This window comes from Haemaphysalis longicornis, unplaced genomic scaffold (genome assembly GCF_048455015.1).
Source record: "Haemaphysalis longicornis isolate Haplotype H1 unplaced genomic scaffold, Haemaphysalis longicornis Haplotype H1 scaffold_3, whole genome shotgun sequence".
Classification (NCBI taxonomy): Eukaryota; Metazoa; Arthropoda; class Arachnida; order Ixodida; family Ixodidae; genus Haemaphysalis; species Haemaphysalis longicornis.
The window spans coordinates 23,485,909-23,504,894 of record NW_027526335.1 but is presented as its reverse complement, the minus strand read 5'-3'; the positions used below and the strand labels follow the sequence as shown (position 1 = coordinate 23,504,894).

General features: G+C 46.9%; 1 protein-coding gene across 1 annotated transcript in view; it reads left to right on the top strand.

Moving 5' to 3' along the window:
- LOC144174145 (uncharacterized) overlaps window positions 1-18,986 on the top strand; it is a 332,399-nt gene that overhangs the window by 87,276 nt on the left and 226,137 nt on the right. The gene's annotated exons all lie outside the window — the stretch shown is intronic.

Here is an 18,986-nt window from a genome sequence, read left to right as displayed (position 1 = left end):
GTTTAGCAGCTTGACATTTAAATCAAACCACGCCCACGTATACAGTTGACTTGCGCAATTGTGTGAAAGTACGTGTTTCTTTCTTGGTTATTTTGATGGAGAGTTAATTATTTCACTCCCGCATCCGAAATCACCGAAGTACACGGTATTTCGAAATTCCTCCCCGATTTTACGCTTCCCGGGCTTCTTCCACAGTCTCCTGAAAAGCCACATAGCGAATCGGCGAAGCCCGACAAGTGTCTTTCGCGACGCTCTCTGTCGCAATGCAAACAGAGAGCTTCTTGCTGCGCTTCCTGAATGCCCTCGTTAGGATAAAAAACGGCGCAAACGACTCGGGACGGGGAGGAACGCTTTTGCGCTGACAGCCACCTCCTGCGGATGAAAAGCGCTGCCTTCTTGTGCTTGCGTAAACGGCCGCAATCAGCGTCAAGACGGACAGAAAAGTACGAATGCCGGGTGAATTAGAAAACTACAGTGTTCGAAATAGCAGCTCGTATAACCAAGCGCAAGAAAGTCCAGAAGGCAGCAAATAAGGGACCTGCAAAGCCGGGTCGTTTTTCCCATAAGACATGGCAGAAATCAAAACGGGGCCTTGAGGAGATGGGGCGAGGAATAACACTCAGAAAAGTCTCTTTTTTTTTCGTTTCTCGCTCAGTGCATCTTATTCCTTCTTTACGGAGAACAATTTACCCGTTTACACGCTTTCGTGGACATATCTTTCGGGCCACTCATGGCAGAATCGTCGTACGTATGAGCGCTCTTCGGCGTCAAGTGCTGACCAAGCACCATGAAAATGGCCACCATCAAAAATGACGTTGTAAAGCGCAACGAAAGGGTCGCAGCAAGCGAAATCGTCAGTTGATGGTCCCACGACGCACACGTCCTCGGGCGATCAACGCAAAGCACATGGCTGCGCACTATTTGCGTACGCAGGCCTAACAATTGGTCACGCAATAAGTCTCTGGGCAGACCGAAGCGCGAATGAAAAAAATATTTTCATGGTTTTCTTTCATGCTTTGTGTAGCTAAAGGCTGATGTGTGTTGTCTTAATGGTCTCTTTAAAGCAGTGTCCAAGAAATTAAAGCCACAGACAGAGAAAGAGAGAGAGCCAGAAAAATAGCGAGTGAGTGCGTAAGTGAGCGAGTGAGAGGGGAGAAGAGGTGAGTGAGGAAGTGAGTGGGTGAATGGATGAATGGGTGACGCAATTCAAAAAAGAGTGAGTGTGTGGGTGAATGGGTGAGTGAGTGGGTGAATGAATCAATTGGTGAGTGAGTGGGTGAATGGGTGAGTCAGTGAGTGAGTGGGTGAATGGGTGGGTGAATGTTGAGTGAGTGGGGGAATGGGTGAGTGAGTGAGTGGGTGAATGTTTGAATGTCTGAATGGGTGAGCGAGTGAGGTAATGCATGGGTGAGCGAGTGGGTGAATGGATGAAATGTGTGAGTGGGTGGGTGAATGGGTGAGGGAGTGAGTGATTGGGTGAATGGACGAGTGAGTGGGTGGGTGAGTTGGTGAATGGATGAGTGAGAGAATGGGTCAGTGAGTGAGTAGGTGAATGGGTGAGTGAGTGAATAAGTGAGTGAAGGGGTGTGTGAGTGAATGGGTGAGTGAGTGAGCGGGTGAGGGGGTGAACGGGTTAGTAAGTGAGCGAATAAGTGGGTGAATGGGTGAGTGTGTGAGCGACTGACTGGGTGAGTGAATGGGTGAGTGAGTGAGTGGGTGAGTGGGTGAATGAATGAGTGACGGAGTGGGTGAGTGATAATGGCCCAAATATAACGCATGTAGCTCGATAAATAACGGGTAGACGTAAAAGGCGATAACTCTTCCATGGCACTGTGTTATCACGAATGAGCAAGTCAGGTGGAAGCAAGAAGTGCGAATCAATGACGTAGACCCTCTCAAGTGACATTCGGAAAGAATACGCCGATCGATTCGTTATTCGACTTCGGCGTTGAGGCCCTGGGCTGAACGTTGCGCAAACGTTTTTTTTTTTTTTTGTATCACACTATAATCAAGTTACCACTTCGCCAAGAAACGTTTGCTCGAAAACATTGCATTCACAATCAACTACCAAGCGAATAACTAAATGCATTGTTCCGGTGTTCAGCACTCTCCGCGTGAAGGGAAAAGTCGATTCCGTGGTCCTCGTTGGGTGAGGGCACCGGCAGGCCTTATCTCTAGCGGCGCATCAATCCGACGTCCTCGGAATGCCAAAAAGACGCCCACACGCTCACGGTGTTTTTCGGTCAAATCGATTCGTGCACGCGACCAGAAGCCGAACCGCCCGGCAAGCAGCCGACCCCGACTGAAAAAACAAAACAAAAAAAAAAACAAAAAAAAAAACAAAAAAGGTGTGAAGACGGCGCGCCCCCCTTTTATCTTGCGGGTAGCATCTATCCCCATTAGTTTCTATTAGACATGCTTTTATCAGCACTGCGCCTCCGACGCGCTGCTGGCATCGATTTAAATGTCTAACGCGTGTTGGCACACTCTACGGTTTCTGGTGAGCCGAGCAAGGCTCTTCCGCGTAGGCAGTGCCCTTTTCTGCTTCAGAAATACATTCTTGAAGGAGGCGCCATCGATTGGCGCGAATAGATTTATAATCTCCGTCGACCGCAGATTCTTCAGCCGGTGTCCCCAGAATCCTCGCGTGTCCGTTGGACCACGCAGCCACGTGGCGTTTTTTGCTATGAACACGTTCGCGTTTTGTACTTGGCTCTGGCAATCTACAAGCTCTTCTTGGACGCGGATCTTCTGTGGGAGACACCATGGCCATCAATCGTGTGTCAGCAATGCTGGAGTGGGGAAAATAATACAGATAAGGAAGTGTTGGCGCTGAATCTTTTATTTCTTTTTGCGAAAGACAAACCGGCCAGCAAAAGATTTTCAAAGGACTTCAGGGAGAAAAGAAAAAAAAAACCAAGTAAGGACAAAAGAACGACGAGATTGAAAAAACAGTTAAAAATGGCAGCCGTATTAACTAAATTATATTTTTACGTGCACACTATAAATAATTTTCCTTTTGCCCGGGGCGTTGGAATACAGAATAATTTGCTTAATAGGGTAGCAGAAAGTAATTAGGACAGTGGACGCCTTTTTCCGTAGAGGTTCTTGCTCTCGCTGAAATTAGATTCACAACGATAGAACATGAACTTCAAATAGGCTACGAAGGACAGAGACATCTTTTTTAGCAGTTTTTCCCGGACGAAGCGGTCTCAAGGTATAAAAAAACTGCATCTCGGTAATTTGATTTTTACAAACGCTCAAGTTAGTGTTAATTTTTAATGTAAAGCTTTTAAAGCTTTCGGTGATTTTATGAGCAATCAGTGTAAACGATGTGTGAACTTCAGTAAATACTTTTACTACCCATTACAATAAAACTTCTTTTTGAATACCGTTGTCTTCCCAAAATCGCCCAGGCATTAACCCAACATTTCTGCCTCCATTCCCAAATACCTGCAGGGCAAAAAAGGAGGTATAGCAGTTTCGCAACAACCCTCTAGGGTTGTACTGTCGGCCGCAAATTGAACACGAACTGAAGGTGGATCTGGAAACACAATTACTCAACTCTCCTTTAAGAACTGTCAAGAAAGCGGTGGCAGTGCTCCTTGAAGATCACTAAGAGCACAAATAAAATAACCTTTTAAGTTTGTGTGGGAATGTTCATATTGCTTCACTCATGCTTTGTTTGGCAATAGCCTAACATGCCATTATGGGAATAGCATTACGGGTGGACCATCAGGGCGACCGAGTGGTTTCTGAGAGACGACTAGAAGTTCAAGAAAGCCATTAACTCGGGGAAAATAAGAAAATTTGGAAGCAAAGAATGGGCTAAGGCATTGCAACACAAGTACGGCTGGAGGCACATGAGAGAGGTTGTTGTCTTGCATTGGACACAAAAAGGATGGCGGTGGGGATGACGATGACGATGACGATACCAAGGAGGAGGGTGAGGAGGAATAGGGGAGGAGAAATACAATACGGATATATGCAACTCTCTTGCTTTGCTCTGATGTCATACCCACGTGAACACGCGGTGTCGGTATTCTCGCGCACTGCCATTCGGTAACTGACAAGAATACCATTAATATTTTTCGCAATGACGTGACCTGAGGGGACGTTTAATTTCTACGTCGAAAAATAAGCCACCGTCAGCGAAAGTGCGCAGCTTAAGTGGCCTTAAATGATCTCGGCTTTTATAGACTTTGACGCCGTATTCTACTTTTGTAAGAAGTCCAGACATTTCAAACGTATATTGGGCCTGAACCCCGTATCATTCATAGGTGACATGCGACGTAGGCAGCTTGAAGGGTGGTACCTGCCAGCCATTGCGTCACCATACAGATTGTAGAGCCGTCTCAAAGAAGTTTACCAAACTTAACAACCGACCCTCACGTATTGATGTTTATTTTGTCTTATTACAATACAAACACTTCGTCCGATCTGAAACACCTGCTTTTGCCAGCCATCACACTTATACATACCCCCCGTCACACACACACCATAAAAACTTAACGGGCAACTATTAGCTCGAATCGCAGTATACTCAACTGAGTATACATTTAATTAGAAGGGGGTCTTGTACGAGTTGCTTGAGCGGGTCCTTCACTGGATATACCCGTACAAAAAAAAACTAGCCATGAGCCCCTCTAAGGCAGTGACATTGCACCTACCGTCATCATGTATAAAGATCGGTCATGACAGCGAATCACATCGGTCATCGTTTAAGAGATTGTGAAAGCTGGGAACGTTGGAATATGAAGGCCAGATGTCTGTCGCGAGTTTTCTTCGACGTCCCAACACTCACATATCCTAGAACAGGGTATCGCGGTGAAGACATGGATTTCCAAATGCGGCCCTATATGCGCTCGCGTTTCTCAATACGCCAAGGTCTTTCGCTGCAGAAAGCGATAAGGCTTGGATACACGAACATAACTGAAACGAAAAAAAAGAGAGAAGCAAGACGGGGAGAAGAGAAACAGACGAGATGTTTCGCTCTAACTACGAAGCAAGCCGCTCAAAGAAGCACCGCAGCTGGGCATAAGTTTCAAACCTGAAATCGTTGATAACACTCCCCGGTTTCGCAATCTTTTCTGCGAGGTTGGCTGAGCTTGCACTGAGCGCTTGTAAGTACTATAATTCATCCTTTTTCGCATTGGACATGTCGAAAGCACCTTACATGTTAGATTTAGCGGGACGAGAAAAAAAGAAAAAAAAAAGGAGAGGCGGTTTGGCTGCGTTATCCACAGAATACCGCGGAAAAGCTCATTTTTTTGGACCTAAGTAACCATTCTCTTGCACCAAGCTAAGCGTTGCCAGGCCATTGTTTGAGCGGTTGATAATTAAATGTTTGACAGAAGCGATGTCCCTTGAGTGTGGGCATGTCGTCATATATGTTCGTACGAGTGTATCGGTCCAAAGATTTCCGCTCTGCCAATCTTGGTCAATCTGCAGTGTGGATATGTGTCCTATGTGTGTTGTCTCAGGTCTGGTGCAACGGTTTCTTCCTTCAGACATATCAGACGACTATACCGATTCACTTTCGATGTTCATTTCACACAAACGCAAGCCGGCGTCGTTACACAGAAGGCGCGGTGGTGTCGTGTTTCTTTTTAGGGGCGAAGCTCCTAAAGCCATGGGTCTGTCCATCCCTTGTGTCTCGTGGTATGTGACCGCCGCATGCTTTCGGAGGTGTCGCAAAGTGGGCCGCGTTGCACGCGCAAGAACCGGCTGCAACCGGCAGCGCAAACTCGGCACCGGGTGCGCGAGCTTGTCTGTGTTCGCCAACGGAGGCGCGAGCGCACGTGCACTGAGAGGGTGAGATCACGCAAGAGATCACGCCACGAACGCAGGCAGTCGTTCTCGGAGATCGAACGAGACGCAAGGACCTTTGCTCGTTTCCTCTCGTCTTGTTCGGGCACAAGTTCGCCCTAAATAAACGTTCTTTCTTTACCGTTGTGTCCCATCCTACGTGACAAATTGTGGTGGAGGTGCGGGGTAGTCCTCGATGGCGCGGGGTCTTTTACCAGGTCTGGGCCTGGGAGCATTGACTCCGAAAATAAAAGTTGATTTGTACAATGTACGCACACAGTCTTACGTCTTTCTTAATGATGTAATGGGCAAACTTTCACGGAGAGTTACGGTTACCGATGATCTCCCCCTCTCGAGCTTCGCCCCACTTATCATTATTCATTCCGTGGATATGACGTGATTTTTTTATTGCCTGGTTTGGGTCAATACATACATGCAAAACATCAACAAAATTACCCCACGTGACAGGGCATTAGCACATACCTTGCTAGTGTGTCAGGTTTAAAAAGGCGGTAGTCTCGCCACACTCTCCAGCACAGTCACCAACTCGGGTCGACTAGGCTCCGCTTTCAACACCTCGACCATGTAGCGGACATTTTCACAAAATATTCCCTCCCTGGCCCCGCATCTACACCATTGTACCGACGGGCCATGCGAGCCTTCCATATACCGTGTAGGGCCAGTAACATTATGAAGTCGTATGGAATACCCCCTTCATTTTCTATGGCTAAAAACCTAATTCCATGACTATCCACAGGAAAATCTTTCTTTAAGGTACGTTGTAACACGTCCCATAGGAAGACCCCGTCCAAACAATCTATGAACACGTGTTCGATGGTCTCTGGCTTGTTGCATGGGAAGCAATCAGGGCCCCAAGGCACAAATAAAAAAAAAATGCGCGCTACGCAGATGTCACGTCCTAAAGTTTCATAAAAAAGAACTCTCCGGCGTGGCGTAGTCGGTACGGCATCGGTTTCCCTAGCGAAAGGACTTTGGTTTTCCTCTCACCAGCGAAAAAGAGGCTTCATACAAACAAAGGCGAAATCCAGTGATGAAGAAAAAAAAAAGAGCAATACTTCGTCTTGCATTAAAACGGGCAATTCCAACTGCAAGGGTTCGGACGACGGCCGCTACTCGTCTTGCGATCCGTGCGTCTCTGATTACGAACTAACAATTGCTTTCGTAAGATGGATGGAGGTCGATGACGAGGTACTACGGTTGCTCGGGTAAAAGGCATTTCGTCTGTCTCTGCTTCTCCCTTTTTATTTCTACGGCTTCTCTCCTGCTCATCCTTAAAGATACCCGGACGTTGTGCGGCTTCTTCTAGTTGCTGCCGGGTCTTCGTCTTTGTGTGTGCGGCGTCTCCAAGAGCGTTCATTCGTGTTTGTTGCGTTAGTTCAAGCGAGGGCTTAAGCAAGCGCGCATGCGTGTGGGCGCGCGTTTCCAACTATGTGCGGCGATTCCGCCTGTTTGTTTCGCAGAGCAAATGTGTCTTGGTATTTACTTCCCGGTAATGGGTTATTCTCAGAAATATTTTTCAATCTCGCATCCCCAGAAAGGTCATTACTGAACGCCGATATTGAAGCAGTAATAATAAGACGATAATGGCAAATCAAGTTGTTTTTTTTTTATCAATAAGGCTGGGCCTTTTATGCTGTCTTCAATCTATGTTTGAGGATTAGATGTGTTTGCTTGTTAGTTATCAGGAAAGGAAGCAGAATTTCTTTTATCATTCCCCCTCTACCGAATTTTTTTTTCTTTTACGAACGTATAGCCTTGCGACGCTTGTAAACGTCTAGAGAAGCAGTTCCTTCGTGCTTCAAAGGAAGTAGCGACATACCCGCCGCGCTGGCTCAGTGGGTAAGGCATTGTGCTGCTGAGCACGAAGACGCGGGTTCGATTCCCGGCCGCGGCGGCCGCTTTTCTGAGGGAGGCGAAAAGAAGAAAACGCCCGTGTGTTCGAGATTTCGGCTCACCTTAAAGATCCCCAGGTGGTAAATATTAACCAGGAGCCCTCCACTACGGCGCTCCTCATCGCGTGCGTTGCGTCGGCGCGTTAAACCCTACAATCAAATCAAATGAAGTGCGACATAGCTAACGATGACAAACGCATTAGTCCTACGGTGCCAAGCTCATATTTTAAGACCCTTATTGTAAACTTTTTAACAAGCCACGTTTGTGCACTTGCCCACGTTGAAACTGGGAAAAATGTCAGCGAAAACTTCCACTGGCACCACCTATGTATCTTATCATTACGCTACATTGTCAAAAACATTTACCTGAAAATGTGCTTTGTCAGTAAAGTACCGAAACGAACCTACCTTTATATCCCGACTTGTCTGTTTTCAGAGCGTTTTAAGAAATGGAGTCATATATATGATAGTCGGGAATTTATAAGGTCCCTTGTACTCCATCGACGAAAAAATTCAGTGCCCTCGTGTATGTGGAGAAAGATTACCAGCGAAGTTAAGCTCAGCCCAAAAAGTTTACGAAACAATAACATGTTTGTTGGTGATTCTTCGTAGTTATTTAGCCGAATGGAACTTGGGAAACTGGCGTTTAATCTGAGGGGAAAACATGGGGCTGTGCCGTTTTCCTCTCACAGATTCCCACGTATTCAGGGCAGGAGGGAATTTTTAATGCAGTAGAAGCTGGTTAATCCGAACTCGGTTAATTCCAACTTCCGGTTAATTCGAACTCGTGCCCTTGTCCCGGCACAGCCCTGTATATTTCAATGGGGGAAAACTTCCGATAATTTGAATGTGTCGGTATCCAAAACAGTTAATTCGAACTGGGATCCCCTGGCTTCCATCCCTCCTTACAGAAGAGAGTGATTACAATGTGTCGCAAATCCAAACCAAACCAAATTTACTAGTGATGCAAAACAACTAAACAGAAAAAACAACAGCATGGAGCGCGCGCTACGCTCCTGCAACCGCTTATGTCGCTTCTACAGAGAGCTCCGCGCCGCCGACGCCAGAGCTTCGGCGCATGCCGTTATTATACTTACGTTATTTACTAAATCACCTGCAATTAGCGTGTAGTAGCGCCTTATTCGTGATAACGAGTCCAAAGGTGGCTTGTTTTTGTTTTGCCCACGCTGTTTGTTTGTTTATTTAGGCGCAAAGTAGAATAGTTTCCAATCTTCTGCCGAGGCAAACGGGGCAAAAGGCGTTTGAGCCCGTTTGATCGATCCCGATTGATCGAGCCCGATCGGGCCGCCTGACGACGCCCCGTCCCTGAATGCCATTCGTTCTAGAACCCGCCGGATAATTCGAACTCCGCTTAATTCGAACAATTTTGTGGTCCCCTTTGAGTTAGAATTAACGAGCTTTTACTGTATTTACAATTTCATTTTGAACTACACAATTAAAAAGTCGGCAAGATCCAGCGTATTCACAAAGTCCTTTTAGCGACCAATTTTTATGTAATATTGTGGCACAGTTTTTATTAAACAAGAGTTACCGCCGCTTTCTGTACTCCTCCCTCGTATATAGACGGTGATGTATTGACAGCAGCCGGGAAAACTGTAAAGTTTACAAATGCACGGTGGACAAACAATTTTGACAAATAAATGAAATGCGGCACATTTCAGTATAATTGTTTTCTGAAATACATCAAATTCAGCGCTACACAGAATTTTACACCAGCTTTAGAGGGAGCGCGTATGGTTCTTCGTCGACGGGACCTAGCTCTGTTGAAGTACGTTATATGGGGAAACCAAGCCATACACAATTTCGCTGTAAAACGCACAGAAACCACGACCACTACGATATGGAAGCATCATCTATGACGCCACCTACAAGAAGAATGACGCGGCGTAGTTGCCAGCCGTTTCAGGTTCTGTGACGTCAAAGAAAAATTCTGCGCCGCTCCTCGGGCAAACGAAAACATCGATGGGTGCGTTGCCGGTTGCTTTACCAAATGGTTTTATTTTGTTTTGTTTTCAAAACGTAGTGTTTCTTGGGCTACGTAAACGCGGATATTTTGGTCTGTCTGTCTGCCTGCCTGCCTGCCTGCCTGCCTGTCTATCATTCTTAGTTTTTGTGCATATAAGTAGACTTAAGACGTTGTTTTCACGAACTGCGTTTTCTTTAAAATTAACGAAAATAACAAAAAATTACCGAAAGGCTAACTAAACTGGTTAACTGCATGTCGAGAGATGAGCCGAAGCGATAAAGGAACAATACCCTGACGGGCGAGGTTACAGCGGGACTCGACAGAGAGGCAGCATGGATTCGCTGCTGCAAAACGAATGCGCACTATCCACCGAGATGGCGGTTTTATACGCAATAGCCGTAATGACTCCGCGGCTTTCGCACTGCTACTGTGCACAGGGCCCGAACATAGTACAGACACCCACTACACTCTCTCCAGAGTTCTTGAGGGGCAGGCATATAGCGGCGCTCGTTGAGCCAGAGAGAGGGGGGAGGGGAGATCTCGGCCGTGGCGTCCGCTTCGCCGGTACAAGTTGCTTCATGAAGGTCCACTGGCAGCCGCCAACTTTGAGTCGCCGACAGCGTGACGCCCACGTGGAGGACACACGTAAAGGTAGGCTCTGCTACAAAGCACAGGAGAACTGCACGAAGCTTGCAGCACGCACGAGGAGAATAGCGGGGCGCTGAATCGTAACAGTACCCTTGATATTAAAATCCGCTGTACTCCAGTGAGTCTAGTTACCCATACACATAGCGCTTTGGGAACTTATGTGTGGCATGATGTCTCACGCCACAGAAACGGCGGTGAAAGGAAAAAAGAACGTGGTGCGGCAATGACGCACCCAGAAGAGAAACCACAACCCAGAAACAGAGACAGAAAACTTCTTTATTGAGCAGAGCCTTGCGGGAGTGGAGCCATCCTACAGGTAGTAATGTGCCGTCCTGGATGCTACTGCTCTCTCAAGCAGCAGGAGCTGATCGTAAAGGAGGGGGCTGATGGCAGTGTCTCCCACTGCTCGGGGGAAGGGGGAGGCGGTGGAGGTGGCAATTCAGGGTTCTGGGGGCATTCAAAGATAACATGCATAAGTTTTCCTGACTCAGACACCCTGCTCTTGTGAAGCAATGGAACACACACTCAGAGAGAGGCAGTGGGCACAGCCTCGTCTTCCTCTTCACAACCAGCTATCCCCGCCTGCCTGCGTTTTTCTTATTATTTATTCACAGCAGCGGCTGCATTGATCGAAACACTCGTTTAGTCCCCACAAAAAACGTTACCATAAAAGGAAATCGGGAGAAATATACTCATTTTTGAATTCAAATATGCGTGTTTGACGAGTAATCGCGTCTGCCGCCACCAAGATGCCACGATTGTGTCGCTGGAAATGGCCGCGCTATACTGAAGCTCACATTTTCCGCCTAATGGAGGAGGGGCGTCCTATGTGCATGCGTTCCACTAAGCTCCCGCGTTCCGAATGGCGCGAAAAAATGCCCGCACATTTGGGGTACGCGCTGTCGGCCTGAGAGAGCGCCTAATTTTCTCCTCCGAGGCTGCGGTCTCTGCAGTCAGCAGTTCAGAATACGGCTCGGTAAATCACGCACGACAGGAGACGTCGCCGTTAGTGCCAGCCAAGCATGGAGAGATGCCGTGCGCGCGCCGAGGCGATAAGAGATTAATAGTTTGCGACTTTCGCCGATGGCAGACGTGCCAAGCAGAGCGTGAAGGCGCGGTTTTTGAATGGTCGTACGCTGGCAGCCTTTTTATTACTTCCTCCCTTTCCGAATCATTTTTTTCAACGGTTTTAGAGCACTGAGGGCGGATAATAATCAAGAATACTCATTTTTTAGCGACGCTCTAATGATCATCACTTATTCATAACTGCTTTCCTGAGCGAAAGTGCTTGCCGAAATATTGCTGGGGGGCGGAACTCGCGCTTGATGGCGAGAAACGAAAATAGACGTAACGAAAATTGGATGGCTATACAGTAAAAGCTCGTTAATTCGAACTCGGTTAATTCGAACTTCCGGTTAATAGAACATGCGCTGGTCCCGGCACATACCTATATATTTCAATGGGGTAAAACTCTAGATAATTCGAACGCGTCGGTAATAAGAACGGTTAATTCGAACTATGGTTCCCCGACTTCCATCGTTCCTGGGAGAAGATGTCGGCCCAGAGTGACTACAATGTGTTGGAAATCCAAACCAAACAAATTTACGAGAGATGAAAAACAACGAAACAGAAAAAAAAAACAAAAAAAACAGCGTGGCGCGCGCTCTGTGCTCCTGCAGCAGCTTATTTCGCGTCTACAGGGGTGCCGCGCCTCCGGCCCCAGTGCTCCGGCGCGTGGTATTAATAGTTACAAAACTTTATTTACGACATCACCTGCCCCAAACGTGTAGTAGCGCCTAATTAGCGATAACGAGTCCAGAGGTTGCTTCTTTGTGTTTTGCCCGTGCAGTGTGGTGCGAGTTTCATTCATTCTAGCCCCCACCCACTAATTCGAACTCCGCTTAATTCGAACAATTTTATGGTTCCCTTTGAGTTCGAATTAATGAAATTTTGCTTTATTACCTATTGCCGAAGTGCTAAGATTGCGAAGGGGATTTTGATTTTGATTAAAATAGAAAATGTGCTCTTGTGGCTTGACTTTAACGCAGACAAGTCGCCAAAAAAACAAAAACAAAAGAGAAATGATGAAGAACTTGAGTTGTGTATCCTACGTATGGTCAGAAAGAACACAGGATAGCTAACATAGCTCAGCACAAGCCAAACACAGATAAGTTCGAATGTGTCAGGAATCGGTGCTAAGAAACAAGATGAATTAGCAAGTCTAAAACTAGCACGACTTGGGACGGACCTCTTAGTTTTGCTTCCGTAAATAGGCTTTTTTCAGTTCTGAAAAATGTAAATAGTTTAAATGATGAATGGGCCAGAATAATAATTAAGGCTTACTTTCTTTACACTTGGTGGTCATGACGGAATCTGCTTTACAAAGAATACAGAGACAATACTCCTGTAATCTAATTTCCAACTGTATTTTTATAATTAAAATTGGAAGAACGGAACGCAAGAACATCAGCTCTAAAAGCTAAAGTTATGAAAAATGCAACCACAAAGCGTCTCGGGGCCCGCGGGAGACCACACTGTCCACGCGTAACGTTACATCAATGATGTGCCCTTCACATCAAGTCCGCTCTTCTTTAAGTTATCGATGTAATGGTCAGAAGGTACCGGACTGCGTGAAAATAAACACCATAGCCGTTCTTTGACTACTACCTAAACACCGAAATTTCGCTCCGTCTATCTGTCACTCGATTCCACCGTCGGGTCAAAAACAAAATTCTGTAAAGAGCGCTTGAACACGAAGATTAAATTAGCGAGGCTGTTTCGAACAACTGAAACTGTTGCCGTGGGTTGTACGTGTCCACATTACTCAGCCCAAAGAGAACCCCAGGTATACTTCAGGCAATATTTAAGTACATGACTGAAGGTACTGGCGTTTTCTTTTTAATCTACGTTGGAACGGTTTTTCACGATAGCAAATAATAAAAAACCATACATTAAATACGATGTCAAACAAAGGCGAGAGAAAAGCTCGCTGTACCAAGCAATGACACTCGAGCCATGCGAATGCGTGGAAATTGAATATCATAGAGCGATCCTCCCTTGGATTTATTATTGGAGGCGCAGAGGGGAGGAAAAGAGCGCGAGAGATAGGAGGGGAAGAACGGAGAGGTTTCTACGTGGCGGGGCCGGCAAAAGACTATATGTGTTGCCTTTCAGCGAAGCAAACAGACACGAGGACAATTTAGTCTCTCTCTCTGTCTCTCTCTCTCATTCCATGATAAATAGAAGGCTTTCAATGCACCGCAAGGCAAACTGCCCTTTTGCTATTCGCGACGCGGGTCACCGGACACTTTTGGCCTCGTGCGCAAATGTACGCAGTGGCGGCCCGGGTGATGAGCGACCGACATAGGAGGCACCTGAATGCTCACCCACCAATGTTTGCTTTACGGGAAGCCCACTTTGCGCGTCTGTCTACATCCTAGGCCAACTGAGCCAGCGCTGACCTTTAAGCGTCCCAGCACGCTGAGCCGCACGTTATCAGGGCTCATCCAGCCGAACCGGTGGGTGCCTCCCGATGACGCCAATCAGTGTAAACGGCCAAACAAGACAGCCAGATGCCCCAGGCGATGACGTCAAACAAAAAAGAGAAAGAGATATCCTGTTTTTAGCACAGCGAGTTTTTCAGGAGTTCATGAACGCCCGCATGATTCTTACCGTGCGAGCACGTCTTGCGAGCACACATAACGCAGCGCATGAGCTCTCGTTCAGTTCGAACGGAGTTTGCGTGTAGCCTGCGGTACACGCGTGCCGCTCCGCGTGTTCGCTCGGATGCAGCTATTCATGTTTGAGCCTGACTTGACTGCTGCTTTATCTTTCATTTCGTCCGTTACTCTGTGCGTTGGGCGTTTACGAACTTTTTATGGGCGAAGCACCTCAAGGCCGAGGCTTGTACGTCCGGCGTCCGTGCTCACGGCACAGCACCGTGTAAATCGAAACATTTGTGAACAAAAGGTTCACAGAAGGTTAACAAGAACAAAATAAAAGGTTCACAAAAGGTTAGAGAGAAAGAGGGAGAGAGGGAGACGCACAGCTTTGTGTAAATCGAAATATCTGTGAACAAAAGGTTCACAAAAGGTTAACAAGAACAATATAAAAGGTTCACAAAATGTGTGTGTGTGTGTGAGAGAGAGAGAGAGAGAGAGAGAGAGAGAGAGAGAGAGAGAGAGAGAGAGAGAGAGAGAGAGAGAGAGAGAGAGAGCCATGCTGCGCATGCGCGAGGACCATTGGATTGAATTGGATTGGACTGGATTGAATAGAATTGGATCTGTATTGGATTGAATTGAATTGGATTGAATTGACTTGGATTGAATTGAATTGGATTGCATTAGATTGGATTGCAAATCGCTTTAGCAGCAGTAAGCACTCTCACGGGTGATTTACGATAAGAACGATCCCCAGTGCTTCGCCCACTCGTTATGACTCGCTTCGTGGAGATGCGTGATTTTTTTTATTGCAGACTAGCGGGTCTTTTCGTGTGTTTTAGAGGCCAAGCTATGACCTTCTAGCATTTTTTCGGTGTAACGTCCTCGCCCCCTCTCTCTTCAGCATAGACAAACCCGGCTCGAGACGTTTGCCAGTCGCAGATCATTGATCCGCGCTCTGCAGGTTAAAGAACGGGCGGCGCAGGTCATGCGAGGCTTCCCTTTGTGCGTGCCGAATGGGGCGCCTTTTGGCCACATGCTGGCACCCCGGGAAGCCGTTCCAACTCAACTTGGAATGGATGCAGTGAACTTTCACCTTTCTCGCTCGACATGACTAAGGCACGCCTCGTGATGCCGCGCTGATCGAAGAACCAATTTCTCGGCCGAGGGCGTTTTGTTCGGGGCCACGCTGCGAACGCGGCAGGCTGACGAGGGCGTTAATCCAGGAGCCGTGACCGCTAACCGCGCATTGACAGCGACTGAATGGGTGCAGCGAGAGAGAAGCCTGTTGTAAATAATGAAAACATTAACACTGGAGCCTCTATCCGCTGCAGAAGCTCGTGGGGTGACGCTACTGAAAGGATGAAGTTCATTGGATTGCTTGGAACCGCTTCATGTACAAGTGGACGTCGGAAACTGGGCGGATATTTTCAAATAATTTTTGTATGATGGCGCTAACCTCAACGGTACGAGTGGGTAGGTTGACAGATGGAGCCCTGTATGATGGCGCTAACCTCAACGGTACGAGTGGGTAGGTTGACAGACCCTGCAATATCAGCTAAACTTTGCCTGCTAAAATTTGAAGTTAGAAAATTAACTCGCCATTAACAGTTAGAAAATTAACAGCAGATGACAAGTGGAGGACCTGGCTTATACGATGATCAGGCGTATAATCTCATGGTCCGAAAGGTGTTTTTAACGGCGTGAGATTTTGGTGGTGACCGCTCTGTGATATGGGCCCGTTGCACGGATGTTTGCCTCACAAGAAGCAGCGCCGTTTTCTATATTCCGGTGGTTCGAGGGGTTATTTCTTGTAGGAAAGATGCCACGCATGTCACGGGCTCGATTCGTAGCATTCATGTTACGCAAGTGTCGGCGTCTTGTCCTAGACAGCAACAGCCAGGATTATCACGAGTCACGTACGGGCGCCCACACAAAGAAGGCATTTAAGGTAACGTCATGATAAGAAGGCCGAGAAGAACGAACAGTTTAAGTGCCGCAGACGAAAATACGTCTGGCCAGTCAGATTGCAGATAATACAAATGATAAGGAGGAACCGATACATTCATCACGGCCGTCTCTCTTTACACCGTGTCTCAGTGTCAACCCCATAGATCGTTGGCACGGCATGCTGCAGGCAGTGGGGGATAACTGCTCGAGAAATCGCCGCTCCTTTATCGATGCCCTAGGGTGCGCTGCAGACAACTTTAGTAGGAGAAGTGCTGCGCTCACCGCGGCCTCTGTGCTGTGCAACGTGCCTATAGAAGGTGCGCGGGGATGTTCGTTTTCCAACGCTGAGTTTCTGGTCGCCTTTTCAGGCGCACACTAGGCCACGCATTACGTCATACGTTCACAAAGACAACTTGCTCTGACGCGAGCGGCGATATGCGCTTGCTTCGGCTACGAGTGTGATCTTCGTAAGCTGGCCATCCCACAGTGCATTATCCGCTCGAGATCGGGTGCCATGAAATCCTGAATCCAACCCATAGAAGCTTTGCTTAAAAATGAGATGTCACCAGGGGCCCTTCTAGAAGGATACGCAAAACACTAGCTCTTGGGTGGGAAAAATTTCCGGTCTACGGCGAATTATCAACGCACGCTATATGTAAATATACAGCTTCGCTGTAAAACGGCCGCTGCGGCCGGGATCGAACCCACGTTCTAGGACTTAGCAGCGCAACGCCTAAAACAGAAAAATAAATGCCTCAGCTCGTGGCTAAATGAGCAGCCTGGGCTCACGCATGGACCTCTGCAAGATGATTTCCCAACCGAAATTTTCGTCTGTGAAAGATTCCGCGTGCTCTACACACACACAAAAAAAAAATATTGCTCCGCTGGCAGTGTTCCGCCGTCATTAAGCGCTGAACCTTATACTAAGCCAGACAGCCCTTATCTTGATGTAATAAGACACAAAAAAAATTTGCTTCGGCAATGCGAAAGGAGGGCGAATATTTTGGAATAAGGGAAGAACAAAGGAAACCCGATTGCAGGACGCTTATTATTATTTTACGTTCAGTCCCAGAAACAAACAAGAAAGGATGGGAGTAACTTTGAAAGCTTTCAGAACTTTTTGAGAAAGCTTTGATTGAAACTTTGAAGAAGTTGAGAAAGCAGAGACACGTCGGCCTGAGTTAAATCCGATAACACTAAGTGTACCCTGTCCGTGGATTAAAGGTGGGTAGCAAAAGATCAGAGGGTTGTGAAAAATAATGGAGAGAAGACGGCTTAATCCGTAAAAGACGAAGGACAATTCAAGATTGACGCTAGTGGGTGCATAATTATGTTAACGACTTAAAGTCGGGCAGGCAGGCTAACGTCGTATTAGAAAGATTGCGATAACAATAGAAAAGTAGATACGAAGTGATTCGTCTCTTTTTAGCTGCCTGCGTTACACGTTCTTAAATCGGCTATTTTGAACGTATGCGCATGTATATATACTATGATAGCGTGAACGCACGGTGTACTTGATTGGCTTTCATGCTTTATGCGTTATCTGTTTGTGTCTGGTGCTGGTGAACTGCATCTCGCTTTCTCTCTCCCTCTCTCTCTCTCTCACACACACACACACGCACACAAACACACACACACACTCGCACACACGCCCGCACGCACGCACGCACGCGCACACGCACACACGCACACACGCACACACGCACACACGCACACACACACACACACATGCACACGCACACGTACACGCATTCGCACAAGCACACGCACGCACGCACGCAATCAGTGTGTCGAACAGAAAAAATACTAACGGTTCGGTTACGGTTCTGGTTCAGGCGAAATCATTTCGTTCCGGTTCAGTTCCGGCTCGACAAAATCACGTACCGAACCAGTTCGCGAACCGGTTCAGGAGCTTAAACCGGTTCACGAACCGGTTCGATGAGTCGAATTATCACTGAAATTAGAAAAAAACACTTCGTAGTTTAAAACGACTGTCAAATCAAAATACAAACGAAAATTCGAAATGCTGCTGTTCCCCAAGGGCAGTGGTGCAATTGCAAACCAAAGTTTAAACAATTACGAGATATTAGAAAAACAGATGAACTGGCGACGATTTACCACCTACTTTCTCGCCCAGACATTATGTTGTCCTAGCGACTATTCATAAAGCCACCGCCAAGAGATATGACGGTTGGAAATATTTTCTGCCCTCTCCTTTTTTGTTTAAATCGCAATCGTCCCTATGGAACCGGCCATCACGCTAACGTGGAAGCCTTAAATTTAGGCCTGCGTACTGGCGCGTTTTTTATATTTGTAACAAAACAGAAAAATTCTACAACAGGCACATAAATACTAGCAATGAATTAGATTATTTGGTCACCCTGAATAATCTGTTAGCTGTCACCTGATCGAATGTGTTAGCCACACTTTTGAACTTTACTTAACGTTCAGTCATTTCATTATTGCTCTGACCACTGCAATTCCTTTTGCGATAGCTATGCGGGATGTGCGCATTACAATCAGTATGTCATCGTACCGCCTGACCCCCGGCCATCGTTCCGTGTGCTTCATTGCGGAATCTTTTTACAGATTATGCTGTTAAAAATGAAAGGGAAATTTGACGCTCGGAGCATGGTGGGACTTTTTGGGGTAGACGCTCTTTAGTTCGTCCACAGTAGTACTCCCCTCCGGAACGAGTAGCAGTAAAAATAATGTAGCGAGTTGGGCAGTCAGTACAAGTGCACCTTCGAAAAAAAAGCAGATCTGAAAGAGACAAAGCTGCAGAACAAGCAGAAAAGATGATAGCTGGGCGAATGGGGCTGTGCGAGGTACCGGCTTGCCTTTCTGCACGTGTCATCTGCTTTATTAGTGTTTCAGCTTCCAAGACAAGGTTGAGGGCTGCAGTTTCTTGCCAAGGGATTAAGTGCGCATCTTAACAGTTTTCCCTGACATATTTGTTGTTACTTGTATCTGTAAAAAAAACGGAACTTGTCCACTGTACTGTCCTCAAAAACTGACCAC